Raw genomic sequence first — 25,047 nt, forward strand, 5'->3', positions numbered from 1 at the left:
TTACACTGAAGATATTGCTAGTTGCTTGTAATTATGAAAATATGCAATATATAAGTATGTACTTAATACTTTGAAAACCAAAGGACTTACAAACCATTGCATGGCATCAGGTGAAACCTTATCCGTTGCTGAAGAAAACTGTTGTTGATATTTGCACTGTAGGTTAGCACATCTTGAGAGATATTCAGTGTTATTTATATTGCTAGTTATACAATTAAGCATATGTTTTCATATTTTTAGTAAGTATCTTAAAATCGTGTCCTCAGAGAGGAATTTCTTGCTGTCTTGTGAAAGCTTTTGTCTAGGTAACAAAAATGTTCTAACAATATATGTTTAGGTTGTACAGTTTCCAAGCTATGACGGTTTGTTTATGAAAGTTTAGCAAAAAATATAATTCTAGGCTTGTAAACATTAAAATCTGTTACAGTATTTATGGAAAGACTATGAAAGCACTGACCATTATTACTAAAAAGGACAATTTTAAGAGATCAAATTGTTATTCGTACAATTTTAGAAGCTTTTATTTTTCACAAAATATGTTTTATTTATTATTACTGTTATTATTATTATTGTTTAACATTTGTTTATTGGGAAAGTGCATCTGGGACAGAGCCCATTTTTAGAGGAGAACTGGGGAGAAATTGTTTAGACACATATCTTTGGAATGTGGGAAGAAACCGGAGCACCAGGAGGAAACCCACTCGAACACAGGGAGGACATGCAGACTCCGCACAGAAGGCACCCCAGCTGAGAATTGAACCATAGAACCTCTTGCTGTGAGGCAACCACTGCACCATGATTCTTTTTTTTTTTTTTCAGAAACTGCTTTGGAATGCAAGGATGTGTACAGGCTGCTAGAGGTGCAATATTCCACACCACATAGGTGTTAATGAGTTAATGCTGGGGGGGTGCTATAACAGCTTGTGTGTGGAGAATGAGATATATGGCTTTAAGTGAGCATTTTGTCTGTAAAGTTCTCACAGCAATATAGTTAGGAAACATTTTATTAGTGAGAATCAAGACTATCAGTTAAGCTTGTATGAAAGGCTGGATCCTGGAAAGCTAATGACATGAAGCTGATTTCCTAACTGAAGGGTCATCATGGGTCAGAGCAGGCCTCTGACTGAAGAATTGTGGTGTCTGTAGTTTGTCAGTCCAGTGGATGCATCTGAAGGCTACTTCGGGCAAAGATTTTGATGAGGTGCCAAAAGAATGGTCTGGAAAGGCTTTGCAACTAAGACTGTCACTTTGCAGTGCTAGTGTTGCTATTACATTTGCTGATAGGCACATGCACATGGTGAAAGTTCATCATGCAGAGGAGTTTCTACAGCTTAGCTGTCCCTTCCTCAGTCATCAGCAGGGGATGAAGAGGTGATGTTCATATGAGGCATTTCAGTTGCAGGTCAGGTGGAGAGTGACTCACTAGTACAAGCAGACCTACACAGTAGTGATGTTTCTGTGTTCATGATACTAACATACTTATGTGTGACGCAAGTGCAAAATAGCAACCTAGAGCTAGACCTACTGTAGCATTCTCACACCAAGGTGAGTGTCATAGGGTTACACCCACACTAGTGATGCTGTTGTTGATAACAGTGAGACCCTGAACCTACATGCATAGTCATACACAGCTAGGGGCTGCAGGGTCTGAATTGCACACTATCTCACCATTTCCATAAGTCAAATGTGTGGTCTGACTGGATGTATGATGAATTCGTTCAGTATCATACTACCATCCTGCAGCAATGTAGATGATGTGCATATGGCATAAACAGGATGTATCATGAGCTGCATGTGATGAACCAGTCATTAAGTACATTGGTACAACTGTAGTCAGGTACTATGCTGGAAAAGAAATCTAATTTTTGCACTCCTTCAGGCTGGCTGCAGCACCATCACCCATGTATCTGGCATATCTGAGGCAGTTCTGGAATGTATGGAGCCAACTTCACCACATGCACAGGTGGAAACACTAAATGTAGGTACACCCTCACCATTGCCTTTCCTCTGCTGTTGAGACCATTTGTTGTGCATACTCCTATGTCAATTAATAGAAGAAAAAGGGGTGTACTTGTCTCACAGGAACAGAAAGGATCCCCAAGGGGACATGAACATGTGAGGGTAACTGTGATACAGCCACAACATGATGCCACTGGCAGTATTGGATAGAGCTGTGGTAGTAAGTTATGTACTGACCTATGTGTGCCTGTTGTGGACATCTGGTCCATATGCTTTTAGCTTGGGGCATGATGACACCAATGCTCTGACCCTTTGCTTACATTGCTAGTCTGCACATCTATATGACATAATAGCTCTGTAGTGTTACTAATAAATATTTTTTCTTTCATGTTAGATTTATTACCTTACCATCATCCAAAGACTTGAATAAAAATGGCATCTCGCATCTGATGGACCCATAGGTGGTATGAATCCTGAGGCTTTTGAAGACATGGGGACGGTGGAAATTCCTCATCATCCCAAGGAGATTCCTTGTCATCATCTTCACTGACATACTCTAGCCACGTTGCCAGATAAACATGCATCATATAGTACAGGATGCAGTGGGCTCTGAATATATGAGGTATGTAATGCTTTGTGTTACTGGAGTCACCTGCACAACAAATATGCATCTTCAGGTTGGTGAAAGCACATGATATCCCATACCCAGTTTTAGGCACAACTGTTGGCTTTCAATGCAGGTGTTTGTGGGGACCTTATGGCAGTGAACAATCATGTCTCAATCAGGTATCCAACATTGCCTAGCAAATATCCATGAGTGATGCAGCTGTTGGTTGTGTATGCACGTGCATGTTGTGGTCTGAATATGACTTTCTATGTGTATGTCCATCAAAGTTTCTATGTATGTGTGTGTGACAGCATTTCTGTCTGTCTCTATCTCTCCATCTTTCAGTTTCTATGTATATATATAAGTTTGAGTCAGGGTGTGTGTGTGTGTGTGTGCATGTGCGTGTGTGTGTGTGTGTGTGTGTGTGTGTGTGTGTGTGTGTGTGCGCGTGCATGCACACGCGCATGTATAGATGTGTCTCTGTATGTGTAGGCATTACTGGATACTTACATATTTTGGATGCAAAATACTTCCTCCAACAACACTTACATGTCCTACAGCAACACTGAAACATTAGGCAGAGAAAATATTTTGTATTAAAATATTAAAATGTATATACTAATAATAAAATAGGTACAAACCAATTTAACATAAAGACCTTATGTAGACCAGTAATGGCCTTCTAGGTTGATATTACTGGAAAATAATGGACCTTCCAGAAGTAGAAAGGTCCTTTGCTTCTGGCATCACAGCACCCCTGGGTTTTCTGGCATTTCCCTGTAAATCCAACAATTCAGGTATCATTGCTGTTTCTATCTTAAGCAGCAAAATGAAGCAGTTTAATTATATCATCCCTGACAAAATGCCTGTCAAATTTCAGTTTCTCTGTATCATTATACTACATCCTTATCAGTGGTCACCTTAAAATAAGAAGCGGACATTTTTGTATGCTGTCAGTTTGGCTCTTACAATGGCTAAGCACGAAGACATTCTGGCACTTCTTATGATTCATTAACTTTCACATTCACCTTGTAGATTAACACAGCTGCCTTTACCTCTTCTTGTGGCAGGGCTAGCCACCCAGCAGTGTGAACATTAGCTGTAGATGACTGTCACTTTTTATGTGACACCTGAGCATAATTGCAAAAGTGGGAAAAAGGGGATTGTGGAAAGAGGATGAATCTGAAGATAAGACCTTGCCATGTTAAATGAATCAGCAGTGTCTAACTCATCTGCCTAGTGCCTTTCCAAATGCATTCTACATTTACATTTTTTAATACAATTTTGAAAACTACTTCAGTTGGCAAGCCACTTTCATTTAGCACTGTCATTAAAACCCTATCACTTGCCATTAGTGTTACTTTTATTGTCAGATTTCCTCATTCCTTAAATGTTAATCCCTGATTCATAACATCATCTCAAAGTCCCCTAAATACAAATCCCTACAGATACCTGGTGACTTTAACCTGAACCTTTTGGGACCCTCCAAAAATGATATTACAGAATTCTGAGCAGAGCTGAAACTCATCCAAGTCATACAAGATCCCTGAAGACCAAGTCTATACTTACACCACCACACTCTGCTCGACCTCCTGATCGCAAACCAATCCACCAATATTTCCTTAGTTGTTATCCGTCTCCCTCTTTTAATAACCATTACCTTCACTACTACTGACATCAGTGATGGCTTGCATTCATTTGCAGTATACAGTTAATTTCATTATAACAATTAATAGTGGTGTGTGCATATTTCACTTCTAGATCCAAGACATCAACTGTGTGAAAAATATTCTGTAATAATGCAGCAAGAGATGCTGATAATTGACAAAATGTATATAAGTCAGAAAGAATTAGTTTACAATTGTTTTGAGAGGAAAAGAGCGGTCAACAGCATTTGATCCATAGGAAAACAAAAAAGAAGGAAGTATGGGAGATGTTACCTGTTGTAATAAGGTGTAAGGTTGGCTTTAGAATAGATAAATGCAGGAGCATACCCAGGAGTCTGCTAGAGGTTTATTTTTTTTACTTGTGGTTTAAATAACTTTAGATTATCCATTTGACTAAGAAGGAGAGGAATGGAGTTCCACTTTTTGGAGATGTAGTCAAGTATAGGCAGTCTCCTGCTGAGTTGTTCGATTTGGTTATTAGTGGACAGTGTTAGTTTGCAGAATATCAGAATTCTTATTGGAGAAGTACATGATTACACCATTTGGGGATGGATGTTGTTCTGGTTTGTTAATGTGATTATGAGCAGTCACTAGCTGTGAGAAGGTTAGGTAGTGTGGCAGTTCTGACAATTATATGTTTCAAGGTCATAAAGTGATATGTCCTACAAGGTAGCTGCAAATCTGAGAGCTTTATGACAGCATTCTTCAAGCTGACCTTTCTTTGTAGATTGTAGGTTTGTGAAAATGGGAGCAGCATGAAGGAGTGCTGGAAGCAGACGAATTTAGGCAATATGCTTTCTGCAATTATAAACTCAATATGGTTTGATCTTACAGAGGGAGCAGACTTTTTGTTTTTTTTTAACTGTCTGTTTTATGTGAAGGTCACATTTCATGTTTTCATCTATAATTATGCCTAGAAGTTTGGTGTGAGTAACAAGTTCATTGTTTTATTGTTTGATAAGGTTATTTTGAAAAGTACTTTTTATGCAATTAATTGTCTTGGAGTAAATGCAATTAATTTACATGTTTAGAGTTTAGAAGTACAGGTCACTAAAGCCAATAACTCTGCTGGAGAAGTACTATTCTCTTGCGTAATGGCCAAATTATGGAACTCCCTCCCACCCACAATTACCTCCGTACCAACATGTTAGCCACATTTCTGTGGGGGTAAAGGAGAATTGGTTTATTTCATGCAATTTTTTTCAGGGTTTGGACAAAACAGATCAAGGTAGAATCATCCACACTTTGCAGTATGGGAGGTGAGGTTACTTGCTTTGTACAAGTCATTTATGAATATATTAAAAAGTAGGGGGTAAAGGATACACCTTTGTGGAATGCCAACAGGTATAGGGAGGTGGATAATTCATTTTGCCATTTAACTGCCTGACATCTATTGCGTTGGAAACCTTGAAACCAGATGAGTGATGGGCTATAGAGTCCTAAGGTAGAAGGCTTTTGTAATCACTTTTGGTGGGATACCAAACTGAAAGCTTTTGATGGGTGTAAGAAGAGTGCAGGTACCACACTGCCTGCACGTGTATGTAGGTCTGCAGTATGGATAAAACTGAAAAGGCCAGAAGTGGTATTGTCATTGGGACAAAAGCCGTGTTGAGATTTTGATAGGAAGTTATTTTTAGTAACAAATTTGAGTAGCTGGCATTTAATACATTTCTCAAGGATTTTGAACAGGGGCTATAATAGCTATTGGTCTATAGTATGATATGTCTGTGGAGGTGCCACATTTATGTAGAGGTATGATGTAAGATTTTTTCCATAATGTAGGGGCATAGTAGTTTATGATGCATCTGTTTATTAAGATAGACACTGGATATGCTGGGACATCAACTGCAGTTTTATAATCACCTTTATATATTGTCCTGGCCTAGCCTCACTAGTTTTAGCTTAAGAGGATGTCATTTAATCATACCTCTCAACCTCTTAGCACAAGAAATCTGGGCAAAGCCTAAAATAATGGGGGGGGGGGACAAAGACCCAAAAATTGGGACAGATTTTAAATATTGCTCTTAGAAACTTAGAAAGTTACTAGACTAGCAGGATTTGTGTTAGCATGCAATTTATGATGGATATGAAGTCTGAAACTCTAATATATGTCATTATCTAGTTACTTCAATCTTCACTGATTTGCAAGAAAACATCATATTTTCTTAGGAACAGACCAAAGATATGTGGCAAAAATCTGGACATTCTGCAAAAATCTGGACAGTTGAGAGGTATGCTCTTAATGTAAGCTGAAAACACGAGTTGGAAGGTCAAGTTTGTTATTGTTGTCCAATGGTGGAGTAGTAGGCAAGGAGTCTTGCAACACTGTAGTTCAGCAGTGCATAACCTTTTTGTGGGGAGGGCCACTACACAAATTCTTAATGCATCTGTGGGCCACCTCAAAACATAGTAAATCATTACGAGTTAACAATAGGTGCAGGTGACTGGCATTTTTACTTAAGACAGCAGTCATGAAATTGCCTGTTTTCTACATCAACTTTGCGTTTAACTTTATTCTGGCTTGCAGCCATGACTTATTACAAACTCTTGCAGAAAGTTACTACTGTTTACAGACTACAAGTTATAAACAACAAAGAATAGTTACTTCCGCAGCTAAAATTAGAGGTGTGCACAACTGCAGTCAGTTAGGTAAGTAAGTACATGCTGGAAAGTTTGCATGACTGGAATAAGGCATAGCATTTTTTCACTTTTTTTTAAAATTTTTGGTTACTCTGTTGGGGCTGGATGGTGTTGCATTGAGGGCCGGATTTGGCCCCAGGGCCAGATGTTGTGCACCACTGCTGTAGTTGATAAGGGATGCTGCGCTTTGTATGAAATGAGTGTTAAACTGATTTATATACTGCCTGATTGGGTGTCTATGCATAGTACAGTTTGTGTGGTTATGTCCCAGTTTTAGGGGTTGATTTAAGGCTGACTTGAAGTTTTTGGGGTTGTTTTGGTTTAATATTTGGCAGTTTCTGTAAAAAATGTTTTTTTTATCTGTTTTAATCTTTTATTTTGCTTTATTTATGAGCTATTACATAGTGTTGTAGGTTAGCCTGAGGTTTATCTTGTAACCATTTTCCATACCTTTTCTCTTTGTTTCATGAGTTGTTTTGTTTCTTTGGAATGGCTTTGACTCTTTAGTTTCTGAAAGGTGTGAGTTTATTTAAAATATCTAAAATATTCTGTTGAATTCGGATACAGCTTCATCTAGGGGTGGTGTTTTTCAGAGGTTCCCATTACATAACTTTAAGTCATTAATAAATGCTTCTGTTTGGGAGGATTTAAGATTTTTTACCTGACTGTAGCATTCTTGTTTGCTTAAGTTGTTATACTTGCTTATATGAAATGTAGGGAGATGGTCACTAAATGAATCTGATAATGTTCCTGAGGAAACAATATTGTCGGGAGAGGTGGTAACGATCTGGTCAATAAGAGATGTCATTGTTCTGGTTTTGTTATGGTGAGTAGGTGTAGAGATGAGTTATGTGAGACCATATCAATTTTCAGTGTTTGTTTGGAGTTTATAGTAAGCCAATCGGTTTTAAGGTCACCTAGTATTATTCTTTCTTGAGCGATTTTCTTAAATATCCAACAGAAGGGTTTTTCAGGAGTATTAGCATTGTTACCGGGAGGGATATAGGTCACAATAATGCATATAGATTTACAACTGAGTTTAATGAAGGAGATCAGAAGTTCAGCATTGTTAATTGGGGGGAAGAGTGAGGCCAGCAACATTTCTAGATTATCTTTGAACAGCACTGTACACCTCTACCTTTATTTTCTTTTTCCTGTATGATCTGAGGATGTTTTATTCGAGGAGGGGTGATTTCATCTTTTATGTCATATTTTAGCCATGTCTCAGTTACAATTACTATATCTGGAGAATGGAATGCTAACCAGGAATGGAATTTGGGTATTTCATTACATATACTTCTGAGGTTTATGTTAAGGAGCTGAAGGCCTGCAGGTTTTGAGGGGTGTGATGTGGTGGAAGAGGTGAATGTTTTGTGGGAATGAGGGAATTTTCTGGAATGTTTATTGAACCTGGGTTGGGGTGGATGTCTTCTTAATTTTAGGATGGTATTCTGTAATGGATGTGAAAAAGCCATTTACTTTTGGTTTTGTGCCTTGATCCTATATTATGGCATGTGGGACGTAACCATTGTTTTTTGTTTCTAAATAGGTGGATATAAGAGCTTTCATAGAAGCTGGAAGCTAGGGTGATACTGCTTATGGTTGTGTTTACTGCTTGAGTGTGTGAAGTTGCAGAAGGGAGGTTGTGAGCATAAAAAGGGTGATGGTAGAATGTAGTATATGTCATTAGTGTGAGAGGTAAGACTTTCCAAACAAATCCTACTAGAAGCTCCTACTGGCTCAGACAACATATGCCCCTGACTCATTTACAACTGCACAGAATCCATAACTACCTCCTGCTGAAGATCTACAGTCTTTGCCTCACATCAAACAAAACTATGGAAGACAGCTATTTTAAAACCAGTACCAAAGCATACCAAACCCTCAAAGGCCTTCCATTTTCACACCATTTCCATTCTATCCACACTGCAGAAAATATCAGAGAACTTTGTACATAACCAACTCTTCTGCTGTTTGCCACAAACTATCTCCTCCCTCATAAACAACACAGCATTTGGTCAGGTATAAGCAGTGATGATATCCCACTTAGTATGGATAAAGGCAGCCTTAGAGGTACCCTGTTTATTGATCTAATGCCTGCCTTTGGCTTAGTTGACCACTCTATTCTTCTAAACAACATGTGAGAAATGAGTGTCAACCCAACGCATGATTGGCTGGTTCCAAAGCTTCATCAGTAATAGATCATTCAGAGTCAAGACTGGGCATCCCTTTCAGATGAGGCACCCATCTTCAAAGGGATTCCTCAAGGATCTATCTTTGGCTTAATTTTTTTTCCATCTTTGTCTGTAAACTTCCTATTCACCAGACACACTTGACTATCATTTTGTAAGCAGGTCATATAGCAATAATAGAACCAGCCCCTCTCATTCAAATATTCAACAACAACTACAAAATGACCTACTAACCATCTCCTTTGGACATACCATGATCAAATTGCAACTAAACTCCAGCAAAACCAAAAACATGGTTTTTGGGATGCCTCAAAAAATTAGCAAAAGCTCTCACCAATTTCCTCATAAAAGATGAAATCAGCCCTACAATAAAAAAAAAAAAAACAGTTTAAAATACCTATGAATCTGGCATGGTCAAATCCTTAATTACTAAGTCCATACAGAAAAAAAAAAAAAAAAACAAGAGCCAGAACCAACTATATCCTATTTTGGGACAGAAAAATCTCCCCATACCTCTCCCCACCTGCTCCTCTTGCCATAGGAAATGGTATCACCTTTGGCCAATTGAAATATGGACTTCCTCTAACAGCCACAGCTTCTAGCAAAAACTCAACTTTCTCTGCAATTGCTTTCCAACCAGACCTGCCAGTTCATTACTCACTCTCCCAGGTCCGAGCACCATTGTGTTTCCATTATGCAAACTGGCTTCCAGCCAAACAAAGAGATGGCCTCCTGATAGGGTAATTTCTTTTCAAATTTGTGCACGTCAACACACACACACCTCTCACTGCAAAACTCATCACCACCTCTCCTGTGTCTTTTTACAGAAACCACTCTCTCTGTTTTTTATACTTGAAATACCTGGGTAAAAGCTAGAACATACTACCGCAATTTCTGCCTCTTAACTGTGACTGTCTCTACCTAACCACTTGAAAGACTTTGCTAACTACTGCAGCAGAAGGTCTCAGCTAAAAGCTTATTTTGTAAGACAAAGCCAGTGTATCTGCTACAATCATGGGGACATCAACTACATTTTTCACTCCTCATTTGTAATTACAGCATTTCAATTAACTCAATTAATTTACTCTCACAGTGCTATGTTAGCAAATAATGTTTGCTTGCTACCAGTTCTTCTTTTTATCTTCTCACTGTATGAATATAATATACTGATCAGTTCTTACATGTTGGGTCTTTTATCTTTTTGACTGTACTACTATATTCACTTCCTGGTATTTCTGCACCACTGAGCTAGTCCCAAATCTGGTCCAGTGAGATCAGTGCCGTACCCCAGTAAACAAAGTTAAATAAATAAACAAAATGTTGTGCAATACTGTCTTACTTCTTCAGTTGCTCCTATGTCATTAAAATGAATAGTTGTTTACATAGTATCTCCAGCAGGCTTCTGTCTTTACATCTGGCTGTAGCGTGCCTATGAAGTGAAAATGGTTTCATGTCAGAAAATAAAATATATAATATTAGAACTCTGATCCTAGCGCTCACTGCAGCTTTGCCTTTACATGAGATTTGGCCAGTCTTCATTTTTACCTTCTAGTTGTCATTGTCTTCTTCATCTTCAGCCTCAGTTAATCTGGACATAAAAGGTGCAAAACTGATAATGGAATTCCCCTAAACTGCCTTGTGTTTACTGAAATCACTTAATCCTTAAAGAAGTAGACACAGTATGTCAGAGGTGTACTTATGCAATGACACTGGAGAATAAACTGTTGCATACAAGTACATAACAGGTTTGTTGAAACCACACACACACAACACCCACCTCACATAGCACACAACACACATAGACTAATGTATGCTGAGGCACTTAACAGCAATCCTCCTAAACAATAAAGATCACCTAGACCACCCGTTGTCAAAGCTATGCCTCAGCAAGCCCAAAGGCACTCAGAAAATACCTGACACCCTACTCATAGCTGGCTTTAGGCCCCAGCAAACGCCCTGTTCTTGGGGTGCCCCAACCACAAAGTTGTCTTATCCTGATATTTTATAATGTCTGAATAACCAAAAAAAGCTAGTACAGGAGTCATGTATATTTAATAAGCCAAGGATGTAATAACTCTTACTTGTATTTCCTTTAAAGTTCAAAGATTTCTCCAGCTATAGTAACAGTGTTTTATCAAGTAAAAGCCTTCACAATACCATTAAATATTTTACCAATGACATAGTGCCCCTGGCTTAGTTAAACCCTGCTGGTGGACATTATCTCTGCTAAAACTAACAACATAGCCAGCTTTAGGTACCTGTAATACCCATGGCTGCAGGGAGGTGCCCCTTAATCATCCTTTACTATGTGAGGGCCCCATAAAAGCTTCTTTCAGTTGGGGAAAAATGAGGAGAAAAAATGTATTAATTTCCTGGTTGTATGCTTTAACCTGATCAGGGCTTTGATATGACCCTGTTAGGACAAAGCTGATAATGAACATGAACAAGGTAAGCACTAGAGAGATCAGCAAACCAGAGTGACTGATCTCAGTGCACACCTTGAATTTTAAGAAGAGCTGATGCTTCCAATCTATAGCGATGATTTTCTTTTTCAGGGTTTATATAAACACTGGCAGAACACCAGATGCTATAACTTTCAACTTTGCTGAAGAATTCAGTGGACTGCCAAACATAATAGCAGAATAAAGGTTCAAAATCAGGAACACATTTTAAATATTATTCTAATTCATTTAAAATTTTAAAAGAATTATAACACCTATAAGAAATATAAAACGCTGGTGTCTAGATTTATTGACTATCTGTAATCCTGAATGATTTACCAAGAAATTCAACTTTTTTAAAAGACAGAGCAAGATTATAAATAAAATCAGGGAATGTCTGTGAAATCAGGGACAGTGACAGGTATCCATTTCTCCTCAATGAGGTAAATAAAAATGACATCCCTGCTGCTGTATGACGACTTCTAAACAACAGTCACTGATCTGGTGTGGCAGTACCAGTACTGAACAATGTTATTGCTATTTGGTGAAATAAGTACAAAACTAGTATTGCTATGGCGTGTGTGTGTGTGTGTGTGTGTGTGTGTGTGTGTGTGTGTGTGTGTGTGTGTGTGTGTGTGTGTGTGTGTGTGTGTGTGTGTGCAGGACACATACATTATTCTTCTAGGTATTAGTAAAAATGTATCTAACAAGTAATTATATTTCAAAATTAGGCATAAAATATATCACAGATCATTCAAACACTTAGATCTCCAGACTATGAAAATGAATGCAGGGGTATCCCTTAATTATCATTGACAGTATGAGGGCCCCACAAAAGCTGTTGCTGGTTGGGGAAAATGAGGAAAAAAATACTAATTTTCTGATTACACTATTTAACCTCAACAGGGCTGTGATATGACCCTGTCAGGATAAAGCTCCTTGCTCTCACCCACCCCCATTCTAATATCAGCCTGGCTCACATGTGTGTTTACAGAAAGCTGCTGTAGGTTATGGGGGGGTGGGAACTGTGTGGTTATTACTTCTTAAATTTTCATCACAGTCAAACCTTAGAGGTGTGCACAGGAGGTCATTATAGTTTGTGTTTGGGTTGAGGACAGTGTGGTCACTTTTTCTTTTACTTTTCTCACAGATCCCAGAGGTGTACAAACACGGTTACTATAGCTTGTACTGTCTAGGAGCAACAAAGTAGAATACTAAACTGAAATCATTCGTTTTTTTTTTTCACTTTCTTCACAATCACACATTAGGCACATATACAGGTGGCTGCCTTTGGACGTTAAGGCTGAGAAGGCATATGATGTGTATGTATGACATTAGTCAATTGAAATACATTAGTATGGCAATTTTAATCTCTGCTTTCATCCCAATCTAACACCAGAAAGATGTATAGGCAGTGACTGTCTTTTTTGTGTGGGGGGGGCAGGCAGTATTCCCAGATTAAGACCTGTGTATCCTCGTAACAACTGGCTTGTTAGTTTATTGTGAGATACTATTTTGTCAGCTTTGAACACTAAGCCTTGGGAACAACTTATTTTTTTTTTCTTTCAAAGAAGACGCAAGACTAAATTTCTTTTAATACTCATGAGTTTTACTTAGGCCACTATTGGATTAAAAGGTTGGGAGAATGCTCTAAAATGCACCCAGAGCATCTATAACCCTATGGCTTCTTAGGCCCTGGCTTATTTCAGTTGTTTTCTAAATGATTATTGCTGTCTTGGTCAGGAAAGGTATGTTGAAAGGATGCAAGTAAAACTAAAGCAGAACAACAACACTGAATTTCTTTCCTTAATCGTAATTTCTGTTCAAGATAACATTGGATGAAAAGGCTGTGTAAAAAGAAAAAAGAAAACTTTTAAATGCACTTCAGAATACATAGAAAGTTGTGGCTTCTTGAAAAAGCTGAAGAATGAGGCAAAATGTGAGGAAAGGAAGAAAAACAGTAATGTGTATGGAATGGGGAGCCCAAGATAGGGAGAAGGATTAGGGGGATGTGGGCACGTGTGTGTGTGTGTGTGTGTGTGTGTGTGTGTGTGTGTGTGTGTGTGTGTGTGTGTGTGTGTGTGTGTGTGTGTGTGTGTGTGTATTTTGTGGGTGCTGAAACAGTTGCCTAGGGCACTGTTTCACCCAAGTCCAGACCTATATGCAGAGTTGTAATGTATAATTGTTGCAACTACATGCTAGTAACTGGAAATGTCCCTGTGTATGATGCCAATGGGCCAGCATAGTGTGGTACATAAGCCTGTTGTAATGTAAGAGAACTGTAGCTACAAGTCATTCTTTGCATACTACTCCTAAATGTTTGCAGCATGAACTAAAAGGTTTCTTGGGAAGGGTGGCAGTGAGAGAGTGATACTTCGATTAGAAGTGCCTAGAGGACCCCCAACTTGACATTTGCTGGGGGGTCCTCAAAATGCTAACACCGGCCCTGACCATACATACTGTCACTCTCAGTGGAGCCCCAAAGCCCATAATGTAAGCAAACACTCTTCCCAGGACTCTCACCATAGGGGACTCCATTGTAAGCTATATTGATGCCCCTCTAACCAGGCAGAACAAGGTGAACATAACTGTTAGTTGCTTATCAGGAGCCAGGATCCACCAAATCATGCACTCACTCATGTCATTACACCACAGGTACCAGTATGATTCCATCATAGTCCATGTAGGTGTAAATGGCCTGAGATGTACCTCCCTGAACTATGTGAAGAGAGACACTATGGAGCTCTCATACTGTGTGCTGGGAGTTCTTCCACATGCAAATCACCATAGACAAAATCCTGTACCATATCCTAGCCAGCTATAGGTCACCCTCCATGTCCCAAAAAGTTCACAATGCATACTTGGACTTACTTCAGACACTTAACATCCACCCTAATACCCTACTCATGGGAGACTTTAATTATCCCTCTGTAGATTGGGAATCCAACATGGCCTCAAATCTAAAGGGGCACAAAGATTCCAGGAGTTTGTAAATACAAACACCCTTGACCAAACAGTGAGTATGCCCACTAGAGGCTCCAACGTACTGTATCTCATGCTCACACATATGGGAAAATTATGCACCTCCCCCAATGCCTTATATAAACTGTCTCTTTCAAAATCAGAATCAACCCATAATCAAATTAAAACCAGTAACAGTTAGGAACTATTCCAAGGCAACTTTACTTTTATTAAGTGATGGTTTGTCAAAATTCAGTGCCTTTTTAAAGCCAGAGAACACACCAGCCTATGCTGTATTGTTGTCAGACATTCTGTACAACCACTTCAATGGTCGTACAGAGGCTGCTGTACCTACAAGAACTAGCCTCAACACAAACCAACCTGGTGGCATCCTAAATTAAACAGGATGCGCAGCAAAACAAAAAAATATGATAAAAATACTGCTATACTTCTAATTGTATGTCTAAACCACTATGCTTATGTAAATACCTTATGCAATCATATGTTATTATCTGCTATATTTTATAACTGTATGTCTAAACCACAATACTCATATAAATATCTTATGTATAGTATGTTAGCAATTGTTATGGAGCTTTTCTCCCCAGGCCTCCACTGAAAACGGACAGCTCTGTCCAGTCAGACCTCCCCAGTAAACAAATGCAAAATAAAATAAATAAATAAAATAAAAATCAGGAAGAGTAATTTCCATAAAGATAAAAACTCATTCATCAAACTAAACAGGCAACTAAGAGAGCTAATTAGGTGAAGCAAAGCCATCTCTGAAGTTAAGCTAGCCTTCCAGGTGAAAGATGACAAGGCCTTCTTTGGCTATCTCAGAAACCTTAAGGGCAGCACACAGCAATGTGCTGAACTGTGGTTAATGGTGCCATGTTCACTGAGCCTGGCAATATAACAAACCTGTTCAGGGACAAATTCAGTTCCAACTTTACCTGCTCTCTCGCCCAGCCATCCCCCAAAAAATACCCTCAGACATGACCACTCCAACTATAACTAGGGAGCATGTACTGACTGCACTCACTACAGCCAAGAACATGGCCTCAGTGGGCCCTCATAACATCCCAAGATGCTTTCTGAACAGTGTATAATATGACTTATCAAGACCCTTGGTGTTATTATTTAACTATAGTCTTAAAACAAACGTTGTGCCACGTGAATGGAGGACTGCTACAGTCATCCCCCTTCATAAGGGAGGACATTCAACAGAGCCTGAAAACTACAAACCTAGTAATCTAACTTAGTCTTACTTGCAAAGCCATGCAAAGAACTAACATGGAAATTATCTAAAAGGACATATGAGACCTCCAGGCAGTGGATCCATCCCAGTTTGGCTTTGCCAAAGGAAGGTCATGCTTACTAAATCTGGTGAACTTCTTTGAAAACGTCACTAAGGCAATGGATGAGGGGAAAACTGTGCATACTGCATACCTTGATCTGGCTAAAGCATTTGATATAAAGCCCACCTCAGGCATTGTCAACCAACTTATGAAACTAGGTATAAGCCCTTTATAACATGCTGGATAGGTATCTGGCTCAGGACCCAGGAGATTAGAATCAAAGAGACCACATCCACAAAGAGGCCTGTGGAGTCCCCCAGGGCTCTGTGCTAGGCCCACTCATCTTTGGTATCTATGTCTTGAATGTCAAAGCCACTGTCAAAGGCCTCTGACCAACCAAGTTTACAGATGACTGCAAACTGGGAGTAGTTACTGAATTCCCCCAAGATAAGAACACCATTCAGGATGGTCTAACACAGACAAATGCTTGGTGCCAAAGCTGTGGCTTAAAACCGAATATCAATAAATGCATTATAGCACCTTTTGGGAAGTTGAAAACCCCTGGTAACTACATCAGCAATAAAACACCCCTAAAAGTAGATTCATTAGTCAGGAATCTTGGAACTCATGTAGATAGTAACTTAGCCTTCAACCAACATGTGTTCAAGGTAGTAAGAAAATCCTTCTATGTTAATCAACTTATAAGCAAGGGTATGGCATCTAGGTCCAGAGAGGTCAACATACCACAGTACTCGGCCCTCATCAGACCCATCATAAAGTATAGTATATACCTAACCGGACACTTGCAGCAACTGAAATATTCACAAACGTTTCTTACAAAGAAAATACAGGAAGTAAACACAATGTCCTGCTCTGATCACCTAAAAGTGCTGTTTCTTTACTCAGTATCAGATAGACTTCTGAGAGATCATCATTACCTGTCAAACAAGTTATACCTCAGCCTTGTTTTGATCAATGTTTTGCATCTGCAAAGCAAACTATCAAAACTACTAGATTAAAAGACCTAAATTTTGCTTGCAATGTAAATAAGACATGTTGGAGAGACGGATTTCTGGAGAATTCCCATTCTCTGCATCCTCTGGAACAGGCTTCCCACCCATTTGAGCAGAGTTCCTCCCTATCCATGTTTAATGACAACTTGGAGCAATGGATTGGTTAATTGGAAATTTAGCTGTGGTCCTGTACCTATGTCTCTGATGGACAGATACAGTCAGTAAATCGCCTCCTATATAAATCAAATTTCTGGGTCACATTTGGGTTGGACAGCTATGCTTATAAGGACCATAGTGGTTGTTAGCTTAGTATACACCTATGAACCAATGAATCATAGCTCTTATTAATCTCTCATGATATCCACAGATGGGGGGGCACTTGATCATCCTTAACTGTGTGGAAGCCCTGCAAAATATACAAGTCATTGGGGGGAAATTATGAGGAACAAAGATCATTAATTTTCTGATTACACATGATCAGCAGCCCAGAGCAAATGATCCCAGCTCTTACCTGGGTTTTAAGAAAATCATCTTCGGGGATGGTTTTCTCTTTCAGGTAGACCAGATACTGTAAATTTCAACTTCTGAGCAAAGCTAAAAATAATGGCAGAATTAAGGTAGTACTCAAGACACAGTTTAAATATTACTCTAATTCACTTAAGTTAATAGCATAACTTGTTTTGCATCAGCATCCATTTTCCGAACAGTAAGAAGTATAAAACTCTAATGTCTACCATTACTGAATTTCTGTAATCCTGAACAGTTTATCAGCAAATCAAATATTTTACAAGGGATAGGGCAAAAATTTGCAGCAAAATTAGGGACAATAAGAGGTACACATTACTCCCATGATCTGGTGTTGTGCAAAAACAACAGTCGCTGATCTGGTGTGGCAGTATTAGTGTCCTAAATAAACAACAGTCACTGGTCTGGTGTGGCAGTAGTAGTAGTGTCACATAAACAACAATCACTGATCTGGTGTGGTAGTAGTAGCTTCATCCATAAACAACAGTCACTGATCTGGTCTGGCAGTAGTAGTGTCATACATAAATAAAACTCACTGATCTGGTGTGGCAGTAGTAGTTGTGTTGCACAGTGTGATGCTATTTATTGATCAGTGTATTACTAGTATTGCTGTGACTTATATGTCTTAGGGGGTTGAAGTATAAGAGTAACAAGCTGGCCTTTTAGGGGTAGGGCCGAGGAAGCATGCTGTTTATATGTATAACAGTCACTTGAAATACATGTTTGTAACCATTGGTTCATAGGTTTATAGGTATGTACTAGCCTAATGGCCCTGGAGCCTTTACAAGCCTAGACCATAGGATTACCCTGGCATCATGCCACCCGACCTTAGTTCCCAGTGCTCCTGTCGAGTAGAGCAACTAAAGTAATCCTCGGGTTGAATTTTCTATTTCCCATCCACTCATCAATATTGCTCTTGAAGAGGGCCAGTGAGGTGCTCTGTTTGACATGTATAGGAAGTCTGTTCCATAGCATGGGCAGTCTCTGGGTTATGAACCTGTCCCTCCAGCACGTTCTCTTGATTGTGGTAATGAGGTTGAGGTCTCTGGAGCATGTGGTGTGGAGGGATTGGTATTTCTTTAGATGTAGCATTTCTAACAGAGCTGGGTCAGACATGGCTTTGTAAGTCAAGCAGAGATCGCCTCTAAGTAGGCAATATGAGACAGACAATAGTTGGAATTTTCTGAGTCTGTCCATATAGGACAAGTGTTTAAGGCCTAGGATCCTCTTTGTGAGGTACTTTTGCAGCCTCTCCAGTTGTTGCAGATGTCTAGTGAGGTACATGCCAAATGGGGAATTGCACTCAATGATTGGCCTAATGAGGGAAGAGTAGAGGGAGACAATGACCTCTTTCTTCCCGGATGCAAACTCGTAATAATGAGATGTGCCACATAGAAGGACTTTCTGATCACAGTGGCAATGTGGTGGTCAAAAGAGAGGTTGCTGTCAACCTGTGTTCCAAGATCTCTTATAACACCTTCTGTGTTCAGTGGACTACCATCGATGTGGTAATTCATGGGAATTGGGTTTTTCCCAAAGGGGATGACGACACATTTTTTGGCATTGAGCTTAAGGCCATGGTTCTGACACCAGTCGTTGGTCTCAGTGAGGCCTTTCTGTAGGATACCAACATTACATGGGGAGTTAATAATTGCACCCAACTTGCAATCGTCTGTGAACTTTGTCAGCCAGAGTCCCTTCATGTAGGCCTGGACTTCTGAGAAGTAGATACCAAACAGGAGAGGACTCAGGACCGATCCCTGTGGGATCCCACTCGTGACTGGTCTGCAGTCTGACTTGGAGTCAGCTGCTTTCACACTGTGGGTTCTACCTGTGAGCTAGTTTGCAACCTACCTAATGATATAGGGGTATGATGCCTAGCTTATTGAGTTTTCTATGATTCCTGAGTGGGGAATGGTATCAAAGGCCTTGGCCTGATCAAGGTAGGCTATATGAACCACCTTACCTTCATCCACAACTCTGGTGACTGACCCAAAGAAGTCAACCAAGTTAAGCAGGAATAATCTACCCTTCACAAAACCAAACTTTGAGGGATACCGAGGTTGGAGATTCCCAATATCCTTGTTTATTAGGTCCATGATGTTGATGCATTCCATAGCTTTGCATATCAGACTTGTCGGGCTAATGAGGCGATAGTTCCCAGGTTCTGTAGTCGCCCCTCCTTTGTGGAGAGGTATGACTGTAGCAGTGCGCCATTCAGTAGGGACAAAGCCTGAGGTGAGGCTGTGATTGAACAGAGCACACAGGTGAAGTGTCAGTTCACTATGTAGTTCATGTATAACATAGCCAGGGATATTGTCAGGTCCCATAGAAGCTGTATTCTTGGCCTTGGACAGTGCTGTTTTAACCTGTGCAGCAGTAATACTGGGTGCCTGGCAGTCTACTGGTATTGTGATTGGTCCTTTGAGGGGGGTAGAGGGGTAAAGTTGGCACTGAATTTGTCGGCCAGTATATTGGCAATATCTGTTGGCTCGGCATAGGAGGTACCATTGTGCAGTAGCTCAGAGCAAATCTGGGTATTGCCATGGAGGTTCTTTACATAATTATAGAAGGCCTTGTGGCTGTCTTTACTATCTGCTGCAATTCTGTTTTCATAGTTAGCTTTAGAGGATTTGATGAGGGATATCAACTTTTTGTTGAGGCTGATAAGGGAGTTTTTCCAGTCTTGGGACTTCACCATATTCTGCATCAGTTTCCTGCTTCTGTGGTAGAGTTTATTTATGGCAGGGGACCACCAAATTGGCTTCCTTTTTTTGGAGGATAGCTTCTTGGTTATATTTGGTATGGCGAGATCCATGCATTTGTGTACATGTTCGTACAGTGCATTGGTGTATGATTCGGCGGTCATGCAACTATTCTCCATTTGCATGGGTGCTGTGAAGTTAGCCACCTCTGTGTTTAGGAGCCCAAAGTTAGCTTTGGAGAAGTTTTTCATGTTGGTTACCTTTACAGAAGGGGGATGGGAGGGATGTGGATTTCCAAGGTGATTAGTTTGTGGTCAGATCTAACCAGGGAAGAGTTGACTACTGGTGTAGAGCAACGGTCACCCATGTTAGTAATGACAAGGTCAAGGATGTTGCTACCTCTAGTGGGGGTAAGAATGAGCTGGTCCAGAGCATTGGAATTAATGAATTCCAGGAAACGTTGGGCAAATGTATTGGTACATGAGTAGTTTTCTCAGTTAATGGAGAGGTAGTTGAAGTCACCCAGTATGAGAGTGTTAGGTTGAACCCTAATATTCTCCAGGGTGCTTAAGAATGTGGAGTGTGAGTCTTGGGACATGTTTGGGGACCTATAGCAGGCTATGACCTGAATTGCTGTCTTACCCAATGTTAGCAGCACCTGAAGTATCTCAGATGCGTTATGTTTGGGCTACCAGTCTGGAGGTATGCACATCCTTTATGAATATGGAAACACCACTGCCTTTCGAGCTTTTCTCGAAGTTCTGGGGCTGAAAGGTGTGGAATGAGTTATAGCTTGGTAGTGCAGGGGTGCTTTCTGCTGCCTTGAACCAGGTCTCTGTTATAGTACAAATGTTGATGTTCTCCATTTTAAGGAGTGTTTCGAGTGACTGCATTTTGAGATTTAGACTGCTAGTGTTGAGCAGCATGATTCTCAGATTGCATTTGTTTGTAGCTGTTACAGTGGTAATTTGGTCTTTGGAACACTGCCTAAAAAAAAGCACTATTCATTTGTGCCTTTGCTTTCATCCCACTTTAATACCAGAGGGCTATACGTATTGTGACTGTCTGTTTGGGAGAGAAGGGAGGCAAGCAACATTTCCAAATAGCATTTGCGCATCCTCTCAAGCATTTGTCCTGTTAGTTCATTGTGAGCTGCTATTTTGTTTTGACCAGTAAGCCTTGGAAACAATGCATGTTTTCCTTGAAAGAAAAAATAAAAGACTGATTTTGTTATGTTTTTTTTTTTTCCTCGTGATTTTGTTTCAGGCCACCACTGTATCAAAAGGTTGGGAAAATGCTCTAAAATGAAGCTTAAGACATCTACTGTGCTGTCTTGACTACTTAGGCTGCCCTGTAAGGATGCAAGGAAAAGTAAAGTTGAACAGTAACCCTGAATTTCATTCTTTAGCCATAATTTTTGTTCAGGCCATCATTGGATTAAAAAGTTGTTTTTAAACAAAAAAAACTCTGAAATGCATTTCAGGGAATTTAGAAAGCCATGGCTTCTGAAAAAGAAAACTGGAAAAAGCTGAAAATTAAGGCACAAATGTGAGAAAAGGAAGAAAATAAGTAATCTGCATGATGGCGGAGCCTGGAATGGGGAAACAAAGATGTGCACTGAAGAATGTGGGCCGAGGGATGAAATTGTAGACAGTAGGAGTGTCACGGAGCCCTTCACTTAGGGCACCATTTCACTTAAGGTGATCCTTATACACAGGGTTATTATAAGGTAACATCACTGCAACTAAGTAACAGTCACTGTGAATGTACCTCTGTAGGATGGTCCAACATAGTGTGGTACATGGGCCTGTTATAATCTAAGAGCACTGCAGCTATAATTCATTCTGTGTGTACTTTTCTTAAAACTTTACAGAGTGAACGGAAAAGGTTATTTAGAGTGGGTGCCAGTGTCGAGGTGATACTTAGACTGAACGTTTCATGGGCCCCCAATTTGGCACATACAGGGGGTCATCAAGATGCAAACACCGGCCTTGGAAGCAGTTTAATTATACTATCATCATATCTTTCGAATGCAAGAACATGCAATAACAAAACTGTTAATATAAAATAATGGAATGGCAAGTTGTAGTGTCTGTATGGCAAGTTGTAGTGTCTGTATATGCTATCACAAGCCTGAGAAAGCCACTAAATCAAAACAATGAAGAATGCAAAAAAAAAAGAAAGAAAACCAAAATGCATTTGCAGATTTAGAGAACAGCAGCAATTCAGATGAAACAACCATTATACATATTGAATACAGTAAGAATCCCAAACATTTCAAATTATACATCTTTTTTTGCCAACAGTTGCTGAATCATGTTTCATGTCAACATTGTACCATTCAGTCCTCCAGCATCTTTGATACTTCAAGGTATTTTGACAAGAAGACTGAAGCAATGAATGCAGAATTTCAGTCTTAATAGCATGACTTCAGGCTTATCTGAAAAAAGTAAAGAAGCCCAAACTGCAACATTCCTTCATGTGGTAGGAAATGATGCAATTGTGGTATTCAACACATTTAATCTCACCAAAGAAAAGTAATTTAATGTTGTTGTCATTAAAGACATGTTCTGTCAGTACTGTCAGCCTAATGGCGTATATTCACCATTTATATTTCAATAAAAAAATCAGGTTTCACAGGAATTTATGGACGCAGATCTGATGTCTCTGAATTAAGGCATACAGTCAAACAAACTGAGTCTTTCAAATTGTGTAATTTATTGCTGACAGAATTGACTGGGTTATTAAAATGACAAAGTAAGAGATTAGTCCTGAGTTCCAGTAATAGCGCTGAAATAGATGCAGAGATTCCATCTCTCTCCTGAATGAAGAAACAATAAACCAGCAAATGGAGGACTTCTGAGAAAAGTTTCCAGATACAAGTTGAATGCGAATGTCTGAAGAGTCTGAGGAAGTTGAATATAGCTGAAGAAAAGTAAATGTTGTATGCTGAAACTCAAAGGAAGGTCACACATAGAATACCATGTGGAAAAAAAAATAGGGCCAGAGCCTTCTTAATATTAGCAGCAATGCTTACATCCCTTCTGGAAGTGTGGAAGCCAGGATGTCGACTGCATTTGATAGCATAGGGCAGTTATTATGTCAGAATGCCACCCCTCCCTCCAGTTAATACTGCAGACGTTAACCAGCACAAGATGGATGGTTTTCTTAAGCAGCATGAGAAATGTTTTGTGGAAGTTGAACAAACCCTCTTGAAGTACTCAGATTTATTAACAGAACTGCAAAAAGGCTTGAGGCAGGTCCACGTGCATATCATAAAGGAATTAAAGAAATCAGTTGAACTGTCTGGCAGGCATGGAGGCATGAACACAGAGGGGAACCAGTGTCACAGAATGAAATTCAGGTAAATCATCAAATCCGTTCCCTCTGTTCCGATCAAGTGTGGTGAGAGACAAAAAATATCCCTGATAGACAGGAAAAAAAGAGGAGTAACAGACACTGTCAGGGGAAGACATTGACTGGCAGTATATACAGTGACTTTCAGCAAATATTAAATATTGAGAATGTGATATCATATAATGTTAGCACTGACATTGTTTTATGAAAAGCTCTAGCAAACCTTTTGAATTAAGGATGTGATATTGTAATATATAGCACCCAGGCAGCTATATGGCAAGAATATGAGTTTTGTAAGGATATACCTGTAAAGGGGATAATGGATGAACCAAATCAAGAATGGTAATTCTTCATTGTGATTGTGGGGGATGGGAGCATATACGTTTCTAACACAACACAGCCAAAAGACAGTGAGCCACCACGGGATTTTTATGGCGTATGGAAAGCCGTCTCATTTCTGTGGGGATCAATACAATTAGAAGTTTACAAAATGAGTGATGTGAATTGCTCAACTGAAGTTTATTATAATGTGTGTTGTAGATGTTATAAGAAAATACAAACTTCTCACAAGTGCATTGTGTCACATGAGTGGAAATGTATGGGTAATTGCCAAAATAAAAGTGGCAGTAAGATATCTTGACAATTAGTGAATGTGCTTTGATGTATAGAGTGCACATTAACATAACTGCAGTCCATTACAGAATGCCCAAGCAAATTAAGATACGGACTGCATGAAGAAAAACTGAGCTCATAGACACACATTGCATGAGTGAAATCATGGAATGTAAATTGGTGATTTAACTGAGTAAAGAGGGAGAAAATGATGGACTGGTTAACAAACAGTTCCTATATACTGTAATGCTTCAAGAGACACATATAGACAAGGCTGAACATGAAAAGTTAGTAAAATAAGGACTCAGTACTGAGGAATTATCTTACTCTATGGAAGAAGAGAAGGGTGGTGCTTCTGATTAGTTAAACATTTAAACTTTTAGATGACAGATACTAGGATAATGGTGAACAAGGTCTTGAACTCCTAGCTGGTATGCCTGTTATCAAATCATCAAATCTAATTTAATTTAAAATTAGCTGAAACACCTGATGTTCATAAGGGTCATTTGCATATATCCCATGTGCCTCTGATACAAGAGGTTTGGAAGGTCACTCAGTGGAAGTTCTAGCTTTGCTGGAGTTTTCATTTTGTTTTTATTAAAAATGTATTTAATTGGTAAGAAAGTGTCCCATATTGTGGTATCTGATCATGTGAGTTTAATGGTGGATATTAATGCAGACAGCAGGTGGAAGATTTGACATTGGAGAGTTCCTTTCATTTATAATAAATTTTCTGAGTGGTCAAAGAACCATTTCAAAGAGATTGAATTTCATAATAGGATTAGTTTAATGGGATAGAATCAAGGGTGAATGGAAGGAATTTCTATAGCAGTATGCTAAAGATAGAAGATTTAAGGATAATTGTATTCCAAGCACATGGAAAAAGTGGATTTATAAAGTCAACAAGCCAAAGGAATGCTTGAAGAAAGAGATAAAAGAGGCTCAGTTAGAAATTGATAAGATGTTAGGAAAAGACTGAATTTAAAAGAAAAGTGCATCAAAAAATGTTGTGGGTAAGTCTTCAAAGTCACAGAAGAATCTGACCATTAGATAAAGACAAGAAGAAATAG

This window comes from Protopterus annectens, chromosome 12.part0 (genome assembly GCF_019279795.1).
Source record: "Protopterus annectens isolate FY-2018-M chromosome 12.part0, PAN1.0, whole genome shotgun sequence".
NCBI lineage: Eukaryota > Metazoa > Chordata > Ceratodontiformes > Protopteridae > Protopterus > Protopterus annectens.